At 48.6% G+C, this 21,497-nt stretch overlaps 11 non-coding genes across 11 annotated transcripts; all 11 read right to left on the bottom strand.

Annotated features, from left to right (window-relative positions):
- Positions 1-1,708: 1,708 nt before the first annotated feature.
- On the bottom strand, positions 1,709-1,820 carry TRNAL-CAA (transfer RNA leucine (anticodon CAA)). The gene is made up of 2 exons: positions 1,783-1,820; positions 1,709-1,754 (listed from the first exon to the last, which is right to left on the bottom strand). It is a non-coding gene; the product is annotated as a tRNA-Leu (tRNA).
- A 307-nt stretch (positions 1,821-2,127) lies between these two features.
- Positions 2,128-2,200, bottom strand: TRNAV-CAC (transfer RNA valine (anticodon CAC)). The gene has a single exon. It is a non-coding gene; the product is annotated as a tRNA-Val (tRNA).
- Positions 2,201-2,588: 388 nt separating this feature from the next.
- On the bottom strand, positions 2,589-2,660 carry TRNAP-AGG (transfer RNA proline (anticodon AGG)). The gene has a single exon. It is a non-coding gene; the product is annotated as a tRNA-Pro (tRNA).
- Positions 2,661-8,863: 6,203 nt separating this feature from the next.
- On the bottom strand, positions 8,864-8,975 carry TRNAL-CAA (transfer RNA leucine (anticodon CAA)). The gene is made up of 2 exons: positions 8,938-8,975; positions 8,864-8,909 (listed from the first exon to the last, which is right to left on the bottom strand). It is a non-coding gene; the product is annotated as a tRNA-Leu (tRNA).
- A 768-nt stretch (positions 8,976-9,743) lies between these two features.
- TRNAP-AGG (transfer RNA proline (anticodon AGG)) lies at positions 9,744-9,815 on the bottom strand. The gene has a single exon. It is a non-coding gene; the product is annotated as a tRNA-Pro (tRNA).
- Positions 9,816-12,436: 2,621 nt separating this feature from the next.
- Positions 12,437-12,548, bottom strand: TRNAL-CAA (transfer RNA leucine (anticodon CAA)). The gene is made up of 2 exons: positions 12,511-12,548; positions 12,437-12,482 (listed from the first exon to the last, which is right to left on the bottom strand). It is a non-coding gene; the product is annotated as a tRNA-Leu (tRNA).
- Positions 12,549-13,315: 767 nt separating this feature from the next.
- On the bottom strand, positions 13,316-13,387 carry TRNAP-AGG (transfer RNA proline (anticodon AGG)). The gene has a single exon. It is a non-coding gene; the product is annotated as a tRNA-Pro (tRNA).
- A 2,620-nt stretch (positions 13,388-16,007) lies between these two features.
- TRNAL-CAA (transfer RNA leucine (anticodon CAA)) lies at positions 16,008-16,119 on the bottom strand. The gene is made up of 2 exons: positions 16,082-16,119; positions 16,008-16,053 (listed from the first exon to the last, which is right to left on the bottom strand). It is a non-coding gene; the product is annotated as a tRNA-Leu (tRNA).
- A 307-nt stretch (positions 16,120-16,426) lies between these two features.
- On the bottom strand, positions 16,427-16,499 carry TRNAV-CAC (transfer RNA valine (anticodon CAC)). The gene has a single exon. It is a non-coding gene; the product is annotated as a tRNA-Val (tRNA).
- A 388-nt stretch (positions 16,500-16,887) lies between these two features.
- TRNAP-AGG (transfer RNA proline (anticodon AGG)) lies at positions 16,888-16,959 on the bottom strand. The gene has a single exon. It is a non-coding gene; the product is annotated as a tRNA-Pro (tRNA).
- A 3,501-nt stretch (positions 16,960-20,460) lies between these two features.
- TRNAP-AGG (transfer RNA proline (anticodon AGG)) lies at positions 20,461-20,532 on the bottom strand. Its single transcript has one exon. It is a non-coding gene; the product is annotated as a tRNA-Pro (tRNA).
- Between the last annotated feature and the right edge of the window lie 965 nt (positions 20,533-21,497).

Below are 21,497 nucleotides of genomic sequence, written 5' to 3'. Positions count from 1 at the left end.
TGAATGCTGTAGGCTCAGGCTTCATTGCAAAGGTCAAACAGTGAGCAACTGACTGCCGTAAGCTGGCGCAACTCCTCTTGGTGAGCTGTGACAGATGCCCCAGGAGCGTAGTACCTCACGATGGTGAGGGATAGACACAGTCTCTTTTATCTCAGCTTGCCTGTCAGGTGAGGCAGGAAATGCAAATACTGTGAAAAAGCCCAGCAACTCAAACCAGGGACCTTTCGCATGTGAGGTGCGCATGATAACCACTACACTACACAAACAGACACACTTGCCGGCTTGCTTCATGTGGCTATGCATTGTACTGGAACCACCACACTATGGAAACAGACACACCTGCTTGCTTTATGTGGCTATGCATTGGACTGGGATGCAAGGATGAGGGCCAATGTTCATGACGCTCAAAGCTGAGCCTTCCGGAACACGATCTCTTCCCTTGGAAGAAAGGAACTGGGATCACTTTCATTCCAAGAGGTGATTTCAGAACTGGACCCGAAATTACCATGGAGAAGCACTGTGCATTTAATGTTCCTACGAGCACTGCTGCTCCAGCACAGAAAAGCAGTTGCAAAGAAATCTCGCATACCTTCATGATGCTGAACCGTCTCGACGCCAGTATAAAGCATGTTTTGCATTGCAACATGACATCTTACAAGAGTGAAAAGCAGAAACACTCCTGTTTAAAACACAGACTGAATCTATAAAGGTAGGGGTTTGTCTGGGATTTGAACCGAGGTCCTCTCACACCCGAAGCGAGAATCATACCCCTATACCAACTAGACTGCCGCGGCATAGTCATTTGAAACATCTTCTGAAGCGTCTTTCCGAAAAGCAGGGCCATTTGGAGGCTCTCTCTCTCTAAGCGTGCCATAGCAATTGATGTTTTCTGTCAAGGATTTTTTGTTTGTCTCTAGCAAGGCAAGAGGTAGTCAAAATGCCCTGTGCCAGTGAGCTGAACTAGGGCACTGATGTGAAAAGCAGACCCTTTCTGGTAGTTGTAACCCGCTGCAAGTCATGGACCCTTGCACCTTAGACTTCCCAACCAGAAGCACTGAAGGGCCTGCTAGCTCTTGAGCCAGAGGAGCATGCCTCTTGGATTCAAGCACACTTGCTCGATCAGCACTCGATCAGGCGAGATTTATATTAGTGACTCATAGGCCTGAAACACTCACCTGGGAGACGCAGGGTGGCTGATTTCCCGGAATGGCCCTTGATGGGGAAATCACCTCCTTTCCCCCGCCTCATTTCAGAATTGTGTGCTAGTCGCAAGACAGTGTTCAGGGGTTCATGGGTACTGCCTACTCCCAGCTGCCTCTCTGTCTTCTTCATGTAAATTGCAAGTCACGAGGAGGCACCATTGCCAATATGCTCCGCCCACCTAACCAAGAAACCTAGTTTGAGCTTGTCTGCCTGTGTTGTTGCAGGGGCAGAGTCTTCTTTGCCCAAAAGGTGGCAGGAGAGCCTCACTTCAAACGATAGAATCAACTGCTTAAGTAGAAACCAGCATGGTAGTTACTGTCATAAAGTGCAGCTCTAACAGAAGGTGTGCCTGAGACGCCCCTTCCAGTAATACACAGAATTTTGATTGAGGGCACAGCCGATGGGTTGGTGGATTTCTCCTCACATGCCACAGCAGCTTCCAAAGATAGTGGTGTGAGGAGCTGGCTCTGCAAGCAGAGCAAGATTTAAGGGAAGAAAATACACCTGTCAGAAGTGGGATTTGAACCCACGCCTCCATGAAGAGACCAGAAGGGTCAGCTTCACTGAAGATCAAGCTCTCTTGAGTCTGGCGCCTTAGACCACTCGGCCATCCTGACTGCCAAAACAGTGTGCAGGTCGGACTCTTCAGTCTGCACTTGTTGATTTTGCCGCTTGCAATGTTCCTATCAAAGTCACAGCTTTAAAGGCCCCACAATATAACATGGCCAAGAAAAAAAAAAAAAAACAGAACAAGAAACAATGCACATGCACGACCACCGAGCGATGCAGATAACTTTTTAGCGTCCTGCAATAGTAAAGCACGTTTTACACAGGTCACAAGTTTTTAAAGGTCATTTCTGTCTAAGTGTGCATTGAGAGAGACTGAGGTTTTAGGGAGCAAACACAAAAGCTGCTGCTGCCAAGTGTTTCTGCCCGGTCTCAAACCGGGGACTTTTCGCGTGTGAGGCGAACGTGATAACCACTACACTACAGAAACAAGCTTGCTGATTTGACTGAAGGAGCACAGTTCCCCTCATATGTTTGCACGATTTCCTCTATACTTTATCAGCAGTTGCTCGGAATGCGAGGGGTAAGTGTGAAAATTGCAGCGGTGTCGGCCAGCATGCATACACTCAGACGTCCTGAAAAATCCCACAGCTGCGGGCAGAGACAGACAAATATCTGATGCCTAAATGCCAGGAAGGAGAGCCTGTGAAATCATCACACAGGGCGCACTGAGAGCAAGCAGGAAGGAAGCCAAGGCATTGTAATCCATTTTTCGCCTGAGGCAAAAAATATGTTTTGCGCAACAATGCTTCGAGTGGAATGAGAAATGTTGAGGGGTTGTGTATTTTGAGCAGGATTTTATTGTTTTCCGCTAAAAAGGGCTCGTCCGGGATTTGAACCCGGGACCTCTCACACCCTAAGCGAGAATCATACCCCTAGACCAACGAGCCTGGGCACAGAAATGCAACGGCTCCGACCCTGCTCGGAGGATTGGTGACACAGAGTGGGAGACTACATCCCAAAGCAAGAAACTGCACATGGTACTCTCTTCTGCAGTACGACTAGAGTCATTTGCATGGTCTTCATCGAACATGACATAAAAAGCCTCTATCCTTTAGACATTTTGGCCCAGATTTACAAGAAAATGACTAAGCGCGACGCTGTGCCAAATTTGCAAGCCCCACGTGCCGTCATTTTCAAAATGCAGGAAAGCGCCGTATTTAGTAGAATACAGCGCACCCCTGTGCTTCCCCCTGCGCCAGCTCTAAATTAGCTGCTGAGCGCCAACGCAGCCGTTCTTGCACCATGGTACAAGGATGACTGCGTTGAGGGGGAAATTGTTTTTGTGCAGGAAGGGACACCTTCCTGCCCAAAAAAAAAATCTTCAATGGTGATTTGCTCTTACTTCTATGTGTGCTGCAGAATGCATCACACATAGAAAGAGCAAAAACAAGGAGAAATGAAAACATTTCTCCTCAGTGCGCCACTCTAACGACACCCCTGGGATGGCGTTGGATTTTGGCGCTGACGCAGATTTACGCCAACTCCTAAATCTGGAGCAGCATCAAAATGCTATGGTGTTGCTGTGGCACACTCCCAACAACACCCATTGCACGCCCCTTCCAGGGAACGCGCTGCGTGCTAAGGGGCCGTATTTACAAGGTGGTGTTAAGCCACAAAAAGTGGCTGAACGCCATCTTGTAAATACCGCGCAGTGCATAGTGCCACCGGGGCGTCACTAAAAGTGATGCTCCGGTGGCGATAGGGCCTTGTAAGTCTGGCACTTTATTTGCTCAAGGTGTGTGTTCTTGGTGAGGGCAGGCAAGCTATTTTCGCTCTCGTACCTTCCTTCCTTGGCTGGCTTGAATGCTGTAGGCTCAGGCTACATTGCAAAGGTCAAACAGTGAGCAACTGACTGCCGTAAGCTGGCGCAACTCCTCTTGGTGAGCTGTGACAGATGCCCCAGGAGCGTAGTACCTCACGATGGTGAGGGATAGACACAGTCTCTTTTATCTCAGCTTGCCTGTCAGGTGAGGCAGGAAATGCAAATACTGTGAAAAAGCCCAGCAACTCGAACCAGGGACCTTTCGCATCTGAGGTGCGCATGATAACCACTACACTACACAAACAGACACACTTGCCGGCTTGCTTCATGTGGCTATGCATTGTACTGGAACCACCACACTATGGAAACAGACACACCTGCTTGCTTTATGTGGCTATGCATTGGACTGGGATGCAAGGATGAGGGCCAATGTTCATGACGCTCAAAGCTGAGCCTTCCGGAACACGATCTCTTCCCTTGGAAGAAAGGAACTGGGATCACTTTCATTCCAAGAGGTGATTTCAGAACTGGACCCGAAATTACCATGGAGAAGCACTGTGCATTTAATGTTCCTACGAGCACTGCTGCTCCAACACAGAAAAGCAGTTGCAAAGAAATCTCGCATACCTTCATGATGCTGAACCGTCTCGACGCCAGTATAAAGCATGTATTGCATTGCAACATGACATCTTACAAGAGTGAAAAGCAGAAATACTCCTGTTTAAAACACAGACTGAACCTATAAAGGTAGGGGTTTGTCTGGGATTTGAACCGAGGTCCTCTCACACCCGAAGCGAGAATCATACCCCTATACCAACTAGACTGCCGCTGCATAGTCATTTGAAACATTTTCTGAAGCGTCTTTCAGAAAAGCAGGGCCATTTGGAGGGTCTCTCTCTCTAAGAGTGCCATAGCAATTGATGTTTTCTGTCAAGGATTTTTTGTTTGTCTCTAGCAAGGCAAGAGGTAGTCAAAATGCCCTGTGCCAGTGAGCTGAACTAGGGGACTGATGTGAAAAGCAGACCCTTTCTGGTAGTTGTAACCCGCTGCAAGTCATGGACCCTTGCACCTTAGACTTCCCAACCAGAAGCACTGAAGGGCCTGCTAGCTCTTGAGCCAGAGGAGCATGCCTCTTGGATTCAAGCACACTTGCTCGATCAGCACTCGATCTGGCTCGATCAGGCGAGATTTATATTAGTGGCTCATAGGCCTGAAACACTCACCTGGGAGATGCAGGGTGGCTGATTTCCCGGAATGGCCCTTGAGGGGGAAATCACCTCCTTTCCCCCGCCTCATTTCAGAATTGTGTGCTAGTCGCAAGACAGTGTTCAGGGGTTCATGGGTACTGCCTACTCCCAGCTGCCTCTCTGTCTTCTTCATGTAAATTGCAAGTCACGAGGAGGCACCATTGCCAATATGCTCCGCCCACCTAACCAAGAAACCTAGTTTGAGCTTGTCTGCCTGTGTTGTTGCAGGGGCAGAGTCTTCTTTGCCCAAAAGGTGGCAGGAGAGCCTCACTTCAAACGATAGAATCAACTGCTTAAGTAGAAACCAGCATGGTAGTTACTGTCATAAAGTGCAGCTCTAACAGAAGGTGTGCCTGAGACGCCCCTTCCAGTAATACACAGAATTTTGATTGAGGGCCCAGCCGATGGGTTTGTGGATTTCTCCTCACATGCCACAGCAGCTTCCAAAGATAGTGGTGGAGGAGCTGGCTCTGCAAGCAGAGCAAGATTTAAGGGAAGAAAATACACCTGTCAGAAGTGGGATTTGAACCCACGCCTCCATGAAGAGACCAGAAGGCTCAGCTTCACTGAAGATCAAGCACTCTTGAGTCTGGCGCCTTAGACCACTCAGCCATCCTGACTGCCAAAACAGTGTGCAGGTCGGACTCTTCAGTCTGCACTTGTTGATTTTGCCGCTTGCAATGTTCCTATCAAAGTCACAGCTTTAAAGGCCCCACAATATAACATGGGCAAGAAAAAAAAAAAAAAACAGAACAAGAAAAAATGCACATGCACGACCACCAAGGGGTGCAGATAACTTTTTAGCGTCCTGCAATAGTAAAGCACGTTTTACACAGGTCACAAGTTTTTAAAGGTCATTTCTGTCTAAGTGTGCATTGAGAGAGACTGAGGTTTTAGGGAGCAAACACAAAAGCTGCTGCTGCCAAGTGTTTCTGCCCGGTCTCAAACCGGGGACTGTTCGCGTGTGAGGCGAACGTGATAACCACTACACTACAGAAACAAGCTTGCTGATTTGTCTGAAGGAGCACAGTTCCCCTCATATGTTTGCACGATTTCCTCTATACTTTATCAGCAGTTGCTCGGAATGCGAGGGGTAAGTGTGAAAATTGCAGCGGTGTCGGCCAGCATGCATACACTCAGACGTCCTGAAAAATCCCACAGCTGCGGGCAGAGACAGACAAATATCTGATGCCTAAATGCCAGGAAGGAGAGCCTGTGAAATCATCACACAGGGCGCACTGAGAGCAAGCAGGAAGGAAGCCAAGGCATTGTAATCCATTTTTCGCCTGAGGCAAAAAATATGTTTTGCGCAACAATGCTTCGAGTGGAATGAGAAATGTTGAGGGGTTGTGTATTTTGAGCAGGATTTGATTGTTTTCCGCTAAAATGGGCTCGTCCGGGATTTGAACCCGGGACCTCTCACACCCTAAGCGTGAATCATACCCCTAGACCAACGAGCCTGGGCACAGAAATGCAACGGCTCCGACCCTGCTCGGAGGATTGGTGACACAGAGTGGGTGACTACATCCCAAAGCAAGAAACTGCACATGGTACTCTCTTCTGCAGTACGACTAGAGTCATTTGCATGGTCTTTATCGAACATGACATAAAAAGCCTCTATCCTTTAGACATTTTGGCCCAGATTTACAAGAAAATGACTAAGCGCGACGCTGTGCCAAATTTGCAAGCCCCACGTGCCGTCATTTTCAAAATGCAGGAAAGCGCCGTATTTAGTAGAATACAGCGCACCCCTGTGCTTCCCCCTGCGCCAGCTCTAAATTAGCTGCTGAGCGCCAACGCAGCCGTTCTTGCACCATGGTACAAGGATGACTGCGTTGAGGGGGAAATTGTTTTTGTGCAGGAAGGGACACCTTCCTGCCCCAAAAAAAAATCTTCAATGGTGATTTGCTCTTACTTCTATGTGTGCTGCAGAATGCATCACACATAGAAAGAGCAAAAACAAGGAGAAATGAAAACATTTCTCCTCAGTGCGCCACTCTAACGACACCCCTGGGATGGCGTTGGATTTTGGCGCTGACGCAGATTTACGCCAACTCCTAAATCTGGAGCAGCATCAAAATGCTATGGGGTTGCTGTGGCACACTCCCAACAACACCCATTGCACGCCCCTTCCAGGGAACGCGCTGCGTGCTAAGGGCCCGTATTTACAAGGTGGTGTTAAGCCACAAAACGTGGCTGAACGCCATCTTGTAAATACCGCGCAGTGCATAGTGCCACCGGGGCGTCACTAAAAGTGATGCTCCGGTGGCGATAGGGCCTTGTAAGTCTGGCACTTTATTTGCTCAAGGTGTGTGTTCTTGGTGAGGGCAGGAAAGCTATTTTCGCTCTCGTACCTTCCTTCCTTGGCTGGCTTGAATGCTGTAGGCTCAGGCTTCATTGCAAAGGTCAAACAGTGAGCAACTGACTGCCGTAAGCTGGCGCAACTCCTCTTGGTGAGCTGTGACAGATGCCCCAGGAGCGTAGTACCTCACGATGGTGAGGGATAGACACAGTCTCTTTTATCTCAGCTTGCCTGTCAGGTGAGGCAGGAAATGCAAATACTGTGAAAAAGCCCAGCAACTCAAACCAGGGACCTTTCGCATGTGAGGTGCGCATGATAACCACTACACTACACAAACAGACACACTTGCCGGCTTGCTTCATGTGGCTATGCATTGTACTGGAACCACCACACTATGGAAACAGACACACCTGCTTGCTTTATGTGGCTATGCATTGGACTGGGATGCAAGGATGAGGGCCAATGTTCATGACGCTCAAAGCTGAGCCTTCCGGAACACGATCTCTTCCCTTGGAAGAAAGGAACTGGGATCACTTTCATTCCAAGAGGTGATTTCAGAACTGGACCCGAAATTACCATGGAGAAGCACTGTGCATTTAATGTTCCTACGAGCACTGCTGCTCCAGCACAGAAAAGCAGTTGCAAAGAAATCTCGCATACCTTCATGATGCTGAACCGTCTCGACGCCAGTATAAAGCATGTTTTGCATTGCAACATGACATCTTACAAGAGTGAAAAGCAGAAACACTCCTGTTTAAAACACAGACTGAATCTATAAAGGTAGGGGTTTGTCTGGGATTTGAACCGAGGTCCTCTCACACCCGAAGCGAGAATCATACCCCTATACCAACTAGACTGCCGCGGCATAGTCATTTGAAACATCTTCTGAAGCGTCTTTCCGAAAAGCAGGGCCATTTGGAGGCTCTCTCTCTCTAAGCGTGCCATAGCAATTGATGTTTTCTGTCAAGGATTTTTTGTTTGTCTCTAGCAAGGCAAGAGGTAGTCAAAATGCCCTGTGCCAGTGAGCTGAACTAGGGCACTGATGTGAAAAGCAGACCCTTTCTGGTAGTTGTAACCCGCTGCAAGTCATGGACCCTTGCACCTTAGACTTCCCAACCAGAAGCACTGAAGGGCCTGCTAGCTCTTGAGCCAGAGGAGCATGCCTCTTGGATTCAAGCACACTTGCTCGATCAGCACTCGATCAGGCGAGATTTATATTAGTGACTCATAGGCCTGAAACACTCACCTGGGAGACGCAGGGTGGCTGATTTCCCGGAATGGCCCTTGATGGGGAAATCACCTCCTTTCCCCCGCCTCATTTCAGAATTGTGTGCTAGTCGCAAGACAGTGTTCAGGGGTTCATGGGTACTGCCTACTCCCAGCTGCCTCTCTGTCTTCTTCATGTAAATTGCAAGTCACGAGGAGGCACCATTGCCAATATGCTCCGCCCACCTAACCAAGAAACCTAGTTTGAGCTTGTCTGCCTGTGTTGTTGCAGGGGCAGAGTCTTCTTTGCCCAAAAGGTGGCAGGAGAGCCTCACTTCAAACGATAGAATCAACTGCTTAAGTAGAAACCAGCATGGTAGTTACTGTCATAAAGTGCAGCTCTAACAGAAGGTGTGCCTGAGACGCCCCTTCCAGTAATACACAGAATTTTGATTGAGGGCACAGCCGATGGGTTGGTGGATTTCTCCTCACATGCCACAGCAGCTTCCAAAGATAGTGGTGTGAGGAGCTGGCTCTGCAAGCAGAGCAAGATTTAAGGGAAGAAAATACACCTGTCAGAAGTGGGATTTGAACCCACGCCTCCATGAAGAGACCAGAAGGGTCAGCTTCACTGAAGATCAAGCTCTCTTGAGTCTGGCGCCTTAGACCACTCGGCCATCCTGACTGCCAAAACAGTGTGCAGGTCGGACTCTTCAGTCTGCACTTGTTGATTTTGCCGCTTGCAATGTTCCTATCAAAGTCACAGCTTTAAAGGCCCCACAATATAACATGGCCAAGAAAAAAAAAAAAAAACAGAACAAGAAACAATGCACATGCACGACCACCGAGCGATGCAGATAACTTTTTAGCGTCCTGCAATAGTAAAGCACGTTTTACACAGGTCACAAGTTTTTAAAGGTCATTTCTGTCTAAGTGTGCATTGAGAGAGACTGAGGTTTTAGGGAGCAAACACAAAAGCTGCTGCTGCCAAGTGTTTCTGCCCAGTCTCAAACCGGGGACTTTTCGCGTGTGAGGCGAACGTGATAACCACTACACTACAGAAACAAGCTTGCTGATTTGACTGAAGGAGCACAGTTCCCCTCATATGTTTGCACGATTTCCTCTATACTTTATCAGCAGTTGCTCGGAATGCGAGGGGTAAGTGTGAAAATTGCAGCGGTGTCGGCCAGCATGCATACACTCAGACGTCCTGAAAAATCCCACAGCTGCGGGCAGAGACAGACAAATATCTGATGCCTAAATGCCAGGAAGGAGAGCCTGTGAAATCATCACACAGGGCGCACTGAGAGCAAGCAGGAAGGAAGCCAAGGCATTGTAATCCATTTTTCGCCTGAGGCAAAAAATATGTTTTGCGCAACAATGCTTCGAGTGGAATGAGAAATGTTGAGGGGTTGTGTATTTTGAGCAGGATTTGATTGTTTTCCGCTAAAATGGGCTCGTCCGGGATTTGAACCCGGGACCTCTCACACCCTAAGCGAGAATCATACCCCTAGACCAACGAGCCTGGGCACAGAAATGCAACGGCTCTGACCCTGCTCGGAGGATTGGTGACACAGAGTGGGAGACTACATCCCAAAGCAAGAAACTGCACATGGTACTCTCTTCTGCAGTACGACTAGAGTCATTTGCATGGTCTTCATCGAACATGACATAAAAAGCCTCTATCCTTTAGACATTTTGGCCCAGATTTACAAGAAAATGACTAAGCGCGACGCTGTGCCAAATTTGCAAGCCCCACGTGCCGTCATTTTCAAAATGCAGGAAAGCGCCGTATTTAGTAGAATACAGCGCACCCCTGTGCTTCCCCCTGCGCCAGCTCTAAATTAGCTGCTGAGCGCCAACGCAGCCGTTCTTGCACCATGGTACAAGGATGACTGCGTTGAGGGGGAAATTGTTTTTGTGCAGGAAGGGACATCTTCCTGCCCAAAAAAAAAATCTTCAATGGTGATTTGCTCTTACTTCTATGTGTGCTGCAGAATGCATCACACATAGAAAGAGCAAAAACAAGGAGAAATGAAAACATTTCTCCTCAGTGCGCCACTCTAACGACACCCCTGGGATGGCGTTGGATTTTGGCGCTGACGCAGATTTACGCCAACTCCTAAATCTGGAGCAGCATCAAAATGCTATGGGGTTGCTGTGGCACACTCCCAACAACACCCATTGCACGCCCCTTCCAGGGAACGCGCTGCGTGCTAAGGGGCCGTATTTACAAGGTGGTGTTAAGCCACAAAACGTGGCTGAACGCCATCTTGTAAATACCGCGCAGTGCATAGTGCCACCGGGGCGTCACTAAAAGTGATGCTCCGGTGGCGATAGGGCCTTGTAAGTCTGGCACTTTATTTGCTCAAGGTGTGTGTTCTTGGTGAGGGCAGGCAAGCTATTTTCGCTCTCGTACCTTCCTTCCTTGGCTGGCTTGAATGCTGTAGGCTCAGGCTTCATTGCAAAGGTCAAACAGTGAGCAACTGACTGCCGTAAGCTAGCGCAACTCCTCTTGGTGAGCTGTGACAGATGCCCCAGGAGCGTAGTACCTCACGATGGTGAGGGATAGACACAGTCTCTTTTATCTCAGCTTGCCTGTCAGGTGAGGCAGGAAATGCAAATACTGTGAAAAAGCCCAGCGACTCGAACCAGGGACCTTTCGCATGTGAGGTGCGCATGATAACCACTACACTACACAAACAGACACACTTGCCGGCTTGCTTCATGTGGCTATGCATTGTACTGGAACCACCACACTATGGAAACAGACACACCTGCTTGCTTTATGTGGCTATGCATTGGACTGGGATGCAAGGATGAGGGCCAATGTTCATGACGCTCAAAGCTGAGCCTTCCGGAACACGATCTCTTCCCTTGGAAGAAAGGAACTGGGATCACTTTCATTCCAAGAGGTGATTTCAGAACTGGACCCGAAATTACCATAGAGAAGCACTGTGCATTTAATGTTCCTACGAGCACTGCTGCTCCAGCACAGAAAAGCAGTTGCAAAGAAATCTCGCATACCTTCATGATGCTGAACCGTCTCGACGCCAGTATAAAGCATGTATTGCATTGCAACATGACATCTCACAAGAGTGAAAAACAGAAACACTCCTGTTTAAAACACAGACTGAACCTATAAAGGTAGGGGTTGGTCTGGGATTTGAACCGAGGTCCTCTCACACCCGAAGCAAGAATCATACCCCTATACCAACTAGACTGCCGCTGCATAGTCATTTGAAACATCTTCTGAAGCGTCTTTCAGAAAAGCAGGGCCATTTGGAGGCTCTCTCTCTCTAAGCGTGCCATAGCAATTGATGTTTTCTGTCAAGGATTTTTTGTTTGTCTCTAGCAAGGCAAGAGGTAGTCAAAATGCCCTGTGCCAGTGAGCTGAACTAGGGCACTGATGTGAAAAGCAGACCCTTTCTGGTAGTTGTAACCCGCTGCAAGTCATGGACCCTTGCACCTTAGACTTCCCAACCAGAAGCACTGAAGGGCCTGCTAGCTCTTGAGCCAGAGGAGCATGCCTCTTGGATTCAAGCACACTTGCTCGATCAGCACTCGATCAGGCGAGATTTATATTAGTGGCTCATAGGCCTGAAACACTCACCTGGGAGACGCAGGGTGGCTGATTTCCCGGAATGGCCCTTGATGGGGAAATCACCTCCTTTCCCCCGCCTCATTTCAGAATTGTGTGCTAGTCGCAAGACAGTGTTCAGGGGTTCATGGGTACTGCCTACTCCCAGCTGCCTCTCTGTCTTCTTCATGTAAATTGCAAGTCACGAGGAGGCACCATTGCCAATATGCTCCGCCCACCTAACCAAGAAACCTAGTTTGAGCTTGTCTGCCTGTGTTGTTGCAGGGGCAGAGTCTTCTTTGCCCAAAAGGTGGCAGGAGAGCCTCACTTCAAACGATAGAATCAACTGCTTAAGTAGAAACCAGCATGGTAGTTACTGTCATAAAGTGCAGCTCTAACAGAAGGTGTGCCTGAGACGCCCCTTCCAGTAATACACAGAATTTTGATTGAGGGCCCAGCCGATGGGTTGGTGGATTTCTCCTCACATGCCACAGCAGCTTCCAAAGATAGTGGTGTGAGGAGCTGGCTCTGCAAGCAGAGCAAGATTTAAGGGAATAAAATACACCTGTCAGAAGTGGGATTTGAACCCACGCCTCCATGAAGAGACCAGAAGGCTCAGCTTCACTGAAGATCAAGCTCTCTTGAGTCTGGCGCCTTAGACCACTCGGCCATCCTGACAGCCAAAACAGTGTGCAGGTCGGACTCTTCAGTCTGCACTTGTTGATTTTGCCGCATGCAATGTTCCTATCAAAGTCACAGCTTTAAAGGCCCAACAATATAACATGGCCAAGAAAAAAAAAAAAAACAGAACAAGAAACAATGCACATGCACGACCACCGAGCGATGCAGATAACTTTTTAGCGTCCTGCAATAGTAAAGCACGTTTTACACAGGTCACAAGTTTTTAAAGGTCATTTCTGTCTAAGTGTGCATTGAGAGAGACTGAGGTTTTAGGGAGCAAACACAAAAGCTGCTGCTGCCAAGTGCTTCTGCCCGGTCTCAAACCGGGGACTTTTCGCGTGTGAGGCGAACGTGATAACCACTACACTACAGAAACAAGCTTGCTGATTTGACTGAAGGAGCACAGTTCCCCTCATATGTTTGCACGATTTCCTCTATACTTTATCAGCAGTTGCTCGGAATGCGAGGGGTAAGTGTGAAAATTGCAGCGGTGTCGGCCAGCATGCATACACTCAGACGTCCTGAAAAATCCCACAGCTGCGTGCAGAGACAGACAAATATCTGATGCCTAAATGCCAGGAAGGAGAGCCTGTGAAATCATCACACAGGGCGCACTGAGAGCAAGCAGGAGGGAAGCCAAGGCATTGTAATCCATTTTTCGCCTGAGGCAAAAAATATGTTTTGCGGAACAATGCTTCGAGTGGAATGAGAAATGTTGAGGGGTTGTGTATTTTGAGCAGGATTTGATTGTTTTCCGCTAAAATGGGCTCGTCCGGGATTTGAACCCGGGACCTCTCGCACCCTAAGCGAGAATCATACCCCTAGACCAACGAGCCTGGGCACAGAAATGCAACGGCTCCGACCCTGCTCGGAGGGTTGGTGACAGAGAGTGGGAGACTATATCCCAAAGCAAGAAACTGCACATGGTGCTCTCTTCTGCAGTACGACGAGAGTCATTTGCATGGTCTTCATCGAACATGACATAAAAAGCCTCTATCCTTTAGACATTTTGGCCCAGATTTACAAGAAAATGACAAAGCGCGACGCTGTGCCAAATTTGCAAGCCCCACGTGCCGTCATTTTCAAAATGCAGGAAAGCGCCGTATTTAGTAGAATACAGCGCACCCCTGTGCTTCCCCCTGCGCCAGCTCTAAATTAGCTGCTGAGCGCCAACGCAGCCGTTCTTGCACCATGGTACAAGGATGACTGCGTTGAGGGGGAAATTGTTTTTGTGCAGGAAGGGACACCTTCCTGCCCAAAAAAAAAATCTTCAATGGTGATTTGCTCTTACTTCTATGTGTGCTGCAGAATGCATCACACATAGAAAGAGCAAAAACAAGGAGAAATGAAAACATTTCTCCTCAGTGCGCCACTCTAACGACACCCCTGGGATGGCGTTGGATTTTGGCGCTGACGCAGATTTACGCCAACTCCTAAATCTGGAGCAGCATCAAAATGCTATGGTGTTGCTGTGGCACACTCCCAACAACACCCATTGCACGCCCCTTCCAGGGAACGCGCTGCGTGCTAAGGGGCCGTATTTACAAGGTGGTGTTAAGCCACAAAACGTGGCTGAACGCCATCTTGTAAATACCGCGCAGTGCATAGTGCCATCGGGGCGTCACTAGAAGTGATGCTCCGGTGGCGATAGGGCCTTGTAAGTCTGGCACTTTATTTGCTCAAGGTGTGTGTTCTTGGTGAGGGCAGGAAAGCTATTTTCGCTCTCGTACCTTCCTTCCTTGGCTGGCTTGAATGCTGTAGGCTCAGGCTTCATTGCAAAGGTCAAACAGTGAGCAACTGACTGCCGTAAGCTGGCGCAACTCCTCTTGGTGAGCTGTGACAGATGCCCCAGGAGCGTAGTACCTCACGATGGTGAGGGATAGACACAGTCTCTTTTATCTCAGCTTGCCTGTCAGGTGAGGCAGGAAATGCAAATACTGTGAAAAAGCCCAGCAACTCAAACCAGGGACCTTTCGCATGTGAGGTGCGCATGATAACCACTACACTACACAAACAGACACACTTGCCGGCTTGCTTCATGTGGCTATGCATTGTACTGGAACCACCACACTATGGAAACAGACACACCTGCTTGCTTTATGTGGCTATGCATTGGACTGGGATGCAAGGATGAGGGCCAATGTTCATGACGCTCAAAGCTGAGCCTTCCGGAACACGATCTCTTCCCTTGGAAGAAAGGAACTGGGATCACTTTCATTCCAAGAGGTGATTTCAGAACTGGACCCGAAATTACCATGGAGAAGCACTGTGCATTTAATGTTCCTACGAGCACTGCTGCTCCAGCACAGAAAAGCAGTTGCAAAGAAATCTCGCATACCTTCATGATGCTGAACCGTCTCGACGCCAGTATAAAGCATGTTTTGCATTGCAACATGACATCTTACAAGAGTGAAAAGCAGAAACACTCCTGTTTAAAACACAGACTGAATCTATAAAGGTAGGGGTTTGTCTGGGATTTGAACCGAGGTCCTCTCACACCCGAAGCGAGAATCATACCCCTATACCAACTAGACTGCCGCGGCATAGTCATTTGAAACATCTTCTGAAGCGTCTTTCCGAAAAGCAGGGCCATTTGGAGGCTCTCTCTCTCTAAGCGTGCCATAGCAATTGATGTTTTCTGTCAAGGATTTTTTGTTTGTCTCTAGCAAGGCAAGAGGTAGTCAAAATGCCCTGTGCCAGTGAGCTGAACTAGGGCACTGATGTGAAAAGCAGACCCTTTCTGGTAGTTGTAACCCGCTGCAAGTCATGGACCCTTGCACCTTAGACTTCCCAACCAGAAGCACTGAAGGGCCTGCTAGCTCTTGAGCCAGAGGAGCATGCCTCTTGGATTCAAGCACACTTGCTCGATCAGCACTCGATCAGGCGAGATTTATATTAGTGACTCATAGGCCTGAAACACTCACCTGGGAGACGCAGGGTGCTGATTTCCCGGAATGGCCCTTGATGGGGAAATCACCTCCTTTCCCCCGCCTCATTTCAGAATTGTGTGCTAGTCGCAAGACAGTGTTCAGGGGTTCATGGGTACTGCCTACTCCCAGCTGCCTCTCTGTCTTCTTCATGTAAATTGCAAGTCACGAGGAGGCACCATTGCCAATATGCTCCGCCCACCTAACCAAGAAACCTAGTTTGAGCTTGTCTGCCTGTGTTGTTGCAGGGGCAGAGTCTTCTTTGCCCAAAAGGTGGCAGGAGAGCCTCACTTCAAACGATAGAATCAACTGCTTAAGTAGAAACCAGCATGGTAGTTACTGTCATAAAGTGCAGCTCTAACAGAAGGTGTGCCTGAGACGCCCCTTCCAGTAATACACAGAATTTTGATTGAGGGCACAGCCGATGGGTTGGTGGATTTCTCCTCACATGCCACAGCAGCTTCCAAAGATAGTGGTGTGAGGAGCTGGCTCTGCAAGCAGAGCAAGATTTAAGGGAAGAAAAAACACCTGTCAGAAGTGGGATTTGAACCCACGCCTCCATGAAGAGACCAGAAGGGTCAGCTTCACTGAAGATCAAGCTCTCTTGAGTCTGGCGCCTTAGACCACTCGGCCATCCTGACTGCCAAAACAGTGTGCAGGTCGGACTCTTCAGTCTGCACTTGTTGATTTTGCCGCTTGCAATGTTCCTATCAAAGTCACAGCTTTAAAGGCCCCACAATATAACATGGCCAAGAAAAAAAAAAAAAAACAGAACAAGAAACAATGCACATGCACGACCACCGAGCGATGCAGATAACTTTTTAGCGTCCTGCAATAGTAAAGCACGTTTTACACAGGTCACAAGTTTTTAAAGGTCATTTCTGTCTAAGTGTGCATTGAGAGAGACTGAGGTTTTAGGGAGCAAACACAAAAGCTGCTGCTGCCAAGTGTTTCTGCCCGGTCTCAAACCGGGGACTTTTCGCGTGTGAGGCGAACGTGATAACCACTACACTACAGAAACAAGCTTGCTGATTTGACTGAAGGAGCACAGTTCCCCTCATATGTTTGCACGATTTCCTCTATACTTTATCAGCAGTTGCTCGGAATGCGAGGGGTAAGTGTGAAAATTGCAGCGGTGTCGGCCAGCATGCATACACTCAGACGTCCTGAAAAATCCCACAGCTGCGGGCAGAGACAGACAAATATCTGATGCCTAAATGCCAGGAAGGAGAGCCTGTGAAATCATCACACAGGGCGCACTGAGAGCAAGCAGGAAGGAAGCCAAGGCATTGTAATCCATTTTTCGCCTGAGGCAAAAAATATGTTTTGCGCAACAATGCTTCGAGTGGAATGAGAAATGTTGAGGGGTTGTGTATTTTGAGCAGGATTTGATTGTTTTCCGCTAAAATGGGCTCGTCCGGGATTTGAACCCGGGACCTCTCACACCCTAAGCGAGAATCATACCCCTAGACCAACGAGCCTGGGCACAGAAATGCAACGGCTCCGACCCTGCTCGGAGGATTGGTGACACAGAGTGGGAGACTACATCCCAAAGCAAGAAACTGCACATGATACTCTCTTCTGCAGTACGACTAGAGTCATTTGCATGGTCTTCATCGAACATGACATAAAAAGCCTCTATCCTTTAGACATTTTGGCCCAGATTTACAAGAAAATGACTAAGCGCGACGCTATGCCAAATTTGCAAGCCCCACGTGCCGTCATTTTCAAAATGCAGGAAAGCGCCGTATTTAGTAGAATACAGCGCACCCCTGTGCTTCCCCCTGCGCCAGCTCTAAATTAGCTGCTGAGCGCCAACGCAGCCGTTCTTGCACCATGGTACAAGGATGACTGCGTTGAGGGGGAAATTGTTTTTGTGCAGGAAGGGACACCTTCCTGCACAAAAAAAAAATCTTCAATGGTGATTTGCTCTTACTTCTATGTGTGCTGCAGAATGCATCACACATAGAAAGAGCAAAAACAAGGAGAAATGAAAACATTTCTCCTCAGTGCGCCACTCTAACGACACCCCTGGGATGGCGTTGGATTTTGGCGCTGACGCAGATTTACGCCAACTCCTAAATCTGGAGCAGCATCAAAATGCTATGGTGTTGCTGTGGCACACTCCCAACAACACCCATTGCACGCCCCTTCCAGGGAACGCGCTGCGTGCTAAGGGGCCGTATTTACAAGGTGGTGTTAAGCCACAAAACGTGGCTGAACGCCATCTTGTAAATACCGCGCAGTGCATAGTGCCACCGGGGCGTCACTAAAAGTGATGCTCCGGTGGCGATAGGGCCTTGTAAGTCTGGCACTTTATTTGCTCAAGGTGTGTGTTCTTGGTGAGGGCAGGAAAGCTATTTTCGCTCTCGTACCTTCCTTCCTTGGCTGGCTTGAATGCTGTAGGCTCAGGCTTCATTGCAAAGGTCAAACAGTGAGCAACTGACTGCCGTAAGCTAGCGCAACTCCTCTTGGTGAGCTGTGACAGATGCCCCAGGAGCGTAGTACCTCACGATGGTGAGGGATAGACACAGTCTCTTTTATCTCAGCTTGCCTGTCAGGTGAGGCAGGAAATGCAAATACTGTGAAAAAGCCCAGCGACTCGAACCAGGGACCTTTCGCATGTGAGGTGCGCATGATAACCACTACACTACACAAACAGACACACTTGCCGGCTTGCTTCATGTGGCTATGCATTGTACTGGAACCACCACACTATGGAAACAGACACACCTGCTTGCTTTATGTGGCTATGCATTGGACTGGGATGCAAGGATGAGGGCCAATGTTCATGACGCTCAAAGCTGAGCCTTCCGGAACACGATCTCTTCCCTTGGAAGAAAGGAACTGGGATCACTTTCATTCCAAGAGGTGATTTCAGAACTGGACCCGAAATTACCATGGAGAAGCACTGTGCATTTAATGTTCCTACGAGCACTGCTGCTCCAGCACAGAAAAGCAGTTGCAAAGAAATCTCGCATACCTTCATGATGCTGAACCGTCTTGACGCCAGTATAAAGCATGTATTGCATTGCAACATGACATCTTACAAGAGTGAAAAGCAGAAACACTCCTGTTTAAAACACAGACTGAACCTATAAAGGTAGGGGTTGGTCTGGGATTTGAACCGAGGTCCTCTCACACCCGAAGCAAGAATCATACCCCTATACCAACTAGACTGCCGCTGCATAGTCATTTGAAACATCTTCTGAAGCGTCTTTCAGAAAAGCAGGGCCATTTGGAGGCTCTCTCTCTCTAAGCGTGCCATAGCAATTGATGTTTTCTGTCAAGGATTTTTTGTTTGTCTCTAGCAAGGCAAGAGGTAGTCAAAATGCCCTGTGCCAGTGAGCTGAACTAGGGCACTGATGTGAAAAGCAGACCCTTTCTGGTAGTTGTAACCCGCTGCAAGTCATGGACCCTTGCACCTTAGACTTCCCAACCAGAAGCACTGAAGGGCCTGCTAGCTCTTGAGCCAGAGGAGCATGCCTCTTGGATTCAAGCACACTTGCTCGATCAGCACTCGATCAGGCGAGATTTATATTAGTGGCTCACAGGCCTGAAACACTCACCTGGGAGACGCAGGGTGGCTGATTTCCCGGAATGGCCCTTGATGGGGAAATCACCTCCTTTCCCCCGCCTCATTTCAGAATTGTGTGCTAGTCGCAAGACAGTGTTCAGGGGTTCATGGGTACTGCCTACTCCCAGCTGCCTCTCTGTCTTCTTCATGTAAATTGCAAGTCACGAGGAGGCACCATTGCCAATATGCTCCGCCCACCTAACCAAGAAACCTAGTTTGAGCTTGTCTGCCTGTGTTGTTGCAGGGGCAGAGTCTTCTTTGCCCAAAAGGTGGCAGGAGAGCCTCACTTCAAACGATAGAATCAACTGCTTAAGTAGAAACCAGCATGGTAGTTACTGTCATAAAGTGCAGCTCTAACAGAAGGTGTGCCTGAGACGCCCCTTCCAGTAATACACAGAATTTTGATTGAGGGCCCAGCCGATGGGTTGGTGGATTTCTCCTCACATGCCACAGCAGCTTCCAAAGATAGTGGTGTGAGGAGCTGGCTCTGCAAGCAGAGCAAGATTTAAGGGAAGAAAATACACCTGTCAGAAGTGGGATTTGAACCCACACCTCCATGAAGAGACCAGAAGGCTCAGCTTCACTGAAGATCAAGCTCTCTTGAGTCTGGCGCCTTAGACCACTCGGCCATCCTGACAGCCAAAACAGTGTGCAGGTCGGACTCTTCAGTCTGCACTTGTTGATTTTGCCGCTTGCAATGTTCCTATCAAAGTCACAGCTTTAAAGGCCCAACAATATAACATGGCCAAGAAAAAAAAAAAAAAACAGAACAAGAAACAATGCACATGCACGACCACCGAGGGATGCAGATAACTTTTTAGCGTCCTGCAATAGTAAAGCACGTTTTACACAGGTCACAAGTTTTTAAAGGTCATTTCTGTCTAAGTGTGCATTGAGAGAGACTGAGGTTTTAGGGAGCAAACACAAAAGCTGCTGCTGCCAAGTGCTTCTGCCCGGTCTCAAACCGGGGACTTTTCGCGTGTGAGGCGAACGTGATAACCACTACACTACAGAAACAAGCTTGCTGATTTGACTGAAGGAGCACAGTTCCCCTCATATGTTTGCACGATTTCCTCTATACTTTATCAGCAGTTGCTCGGAATGCGAGGGGTAAGTGTGAAAATTGCAGCGGTGTCGGCCAGCATGCATACACTCAGACGTCCTGAAAAATCCCACAGCTGCGTGCAGAGACAGACAAATATCTGATGCCTAAATGCCAGGAAGGAGAGCCTGTGAAATCATCACACAGGGCGCACTGAGAGCAAGCAGGAGGGAAGCCAAGGCATTGTAATCCATTTTTCGCCTGAGGCAAAAAATATGTTTTGCGGAACAATGCTTCGAGTGGAATGAGAAATGTTGAGGGGTTGTGTATTTTGAGCAGGATTTGATTGTTTTCCGCTAAAATGGGCTCGTCCGGGATTTGAACCCGGGACCTCTCGCACCCTAAGCGAGAATCATACCCCTAGACCAACGAGCCTGGGCACAGAAATGCAACGGCTCCGACCCTGCTCGGAGGGTTGGTGACAGAGAGTGGGAGACTATATCCCAAAGCAAGAAACTGCACATGGTGCTCTCTTCTGCAGTACGACTAGAGTCATTTGCATGGTCTTCATCGAACATGACATAAAAAGCCTCTATCCTTTAGACATTTTGGCCCAGATTTACAAGAAAATGACTAAGCGCGACGCTGTGCCAAATTTGCAAGCCCCACGTGCCGTCATTTTCAAAATGCAGGAAAGCGCCGTATTTAGTAGAATACAGCGCACCCCTGTGCTTCCCCCTGCGCCAGCTCTAAATTAGCTGCTGAGCGCCAACGCAGCCGTTCTTGCACCATGGTACAAGGATGACTGCGTTGAGGGGGAAATTGTTTTTGTGCAGGAAGGGACACCTTCCTGCCCAAAAAAAAAATCTTCAATGGTGATTTGCTCTTACTTCTATGTGTGCTGCAGAATGCATCACACATAGAAAGAGCAAAAACAAGGAGAAATGAAAACATTTCTCCTCAGTGCGCCACTCTAACGACACCCCTGGGATGGCGTTGGATTTTGGCGCTGACGCAGATTTACGCCAACTCCTAAATCTGGAGCAGCATCAAAATGCTATGGTGTTGCTGTGGCACACTCCCAACAACACCCATTGCACGCCCCTTCCAGGGAACGCGCTGCGTGCTAAGGGGCCGTATTTACAAGGTGGTGTTAAGCCACAAAACGTGGCTGAACGCCATCTTGTAAATACCGCGCAGTGCATAGTGCCACCGGGGCGTCACTAAAAGTGATGCTCCGGTGGCGATAGGGCCTTGTAAGTCTGGCACTTTATTTGCTCAAGGTGTGTGTTCTTGGTGAGGGCAGGAAAGCTATTTTCGCTCTCGTACCTTCCTTCCTTGGCTGGCTTGAATGCTGTAGGCTCAGGCTTCATTGCAAAGGTCAAACAGTGAGCAACTGA

This window comes from Pleurodeles waltl, unplaced genomic scaffold (assembly GCF_031143425.1).
Source record: "Pleurodeles waltl isolate 20211129_DDA unplaced genomic scaffold, aPleWal1.hap1.20221129 scaffold_91, whole genome shotgun sequence".
Lineage (NCBI taxonomy): Eukaryota > Metazoa > Chordata > Amphibia > Caudata > Salamandridae > Pleurodeles > Pleurodeles waltl.
The sequence above is the reverse complement of the archived record's forward strand: the minus strand, read 5'-3'. Positions and strand labels throughout refer to the sequence as shown.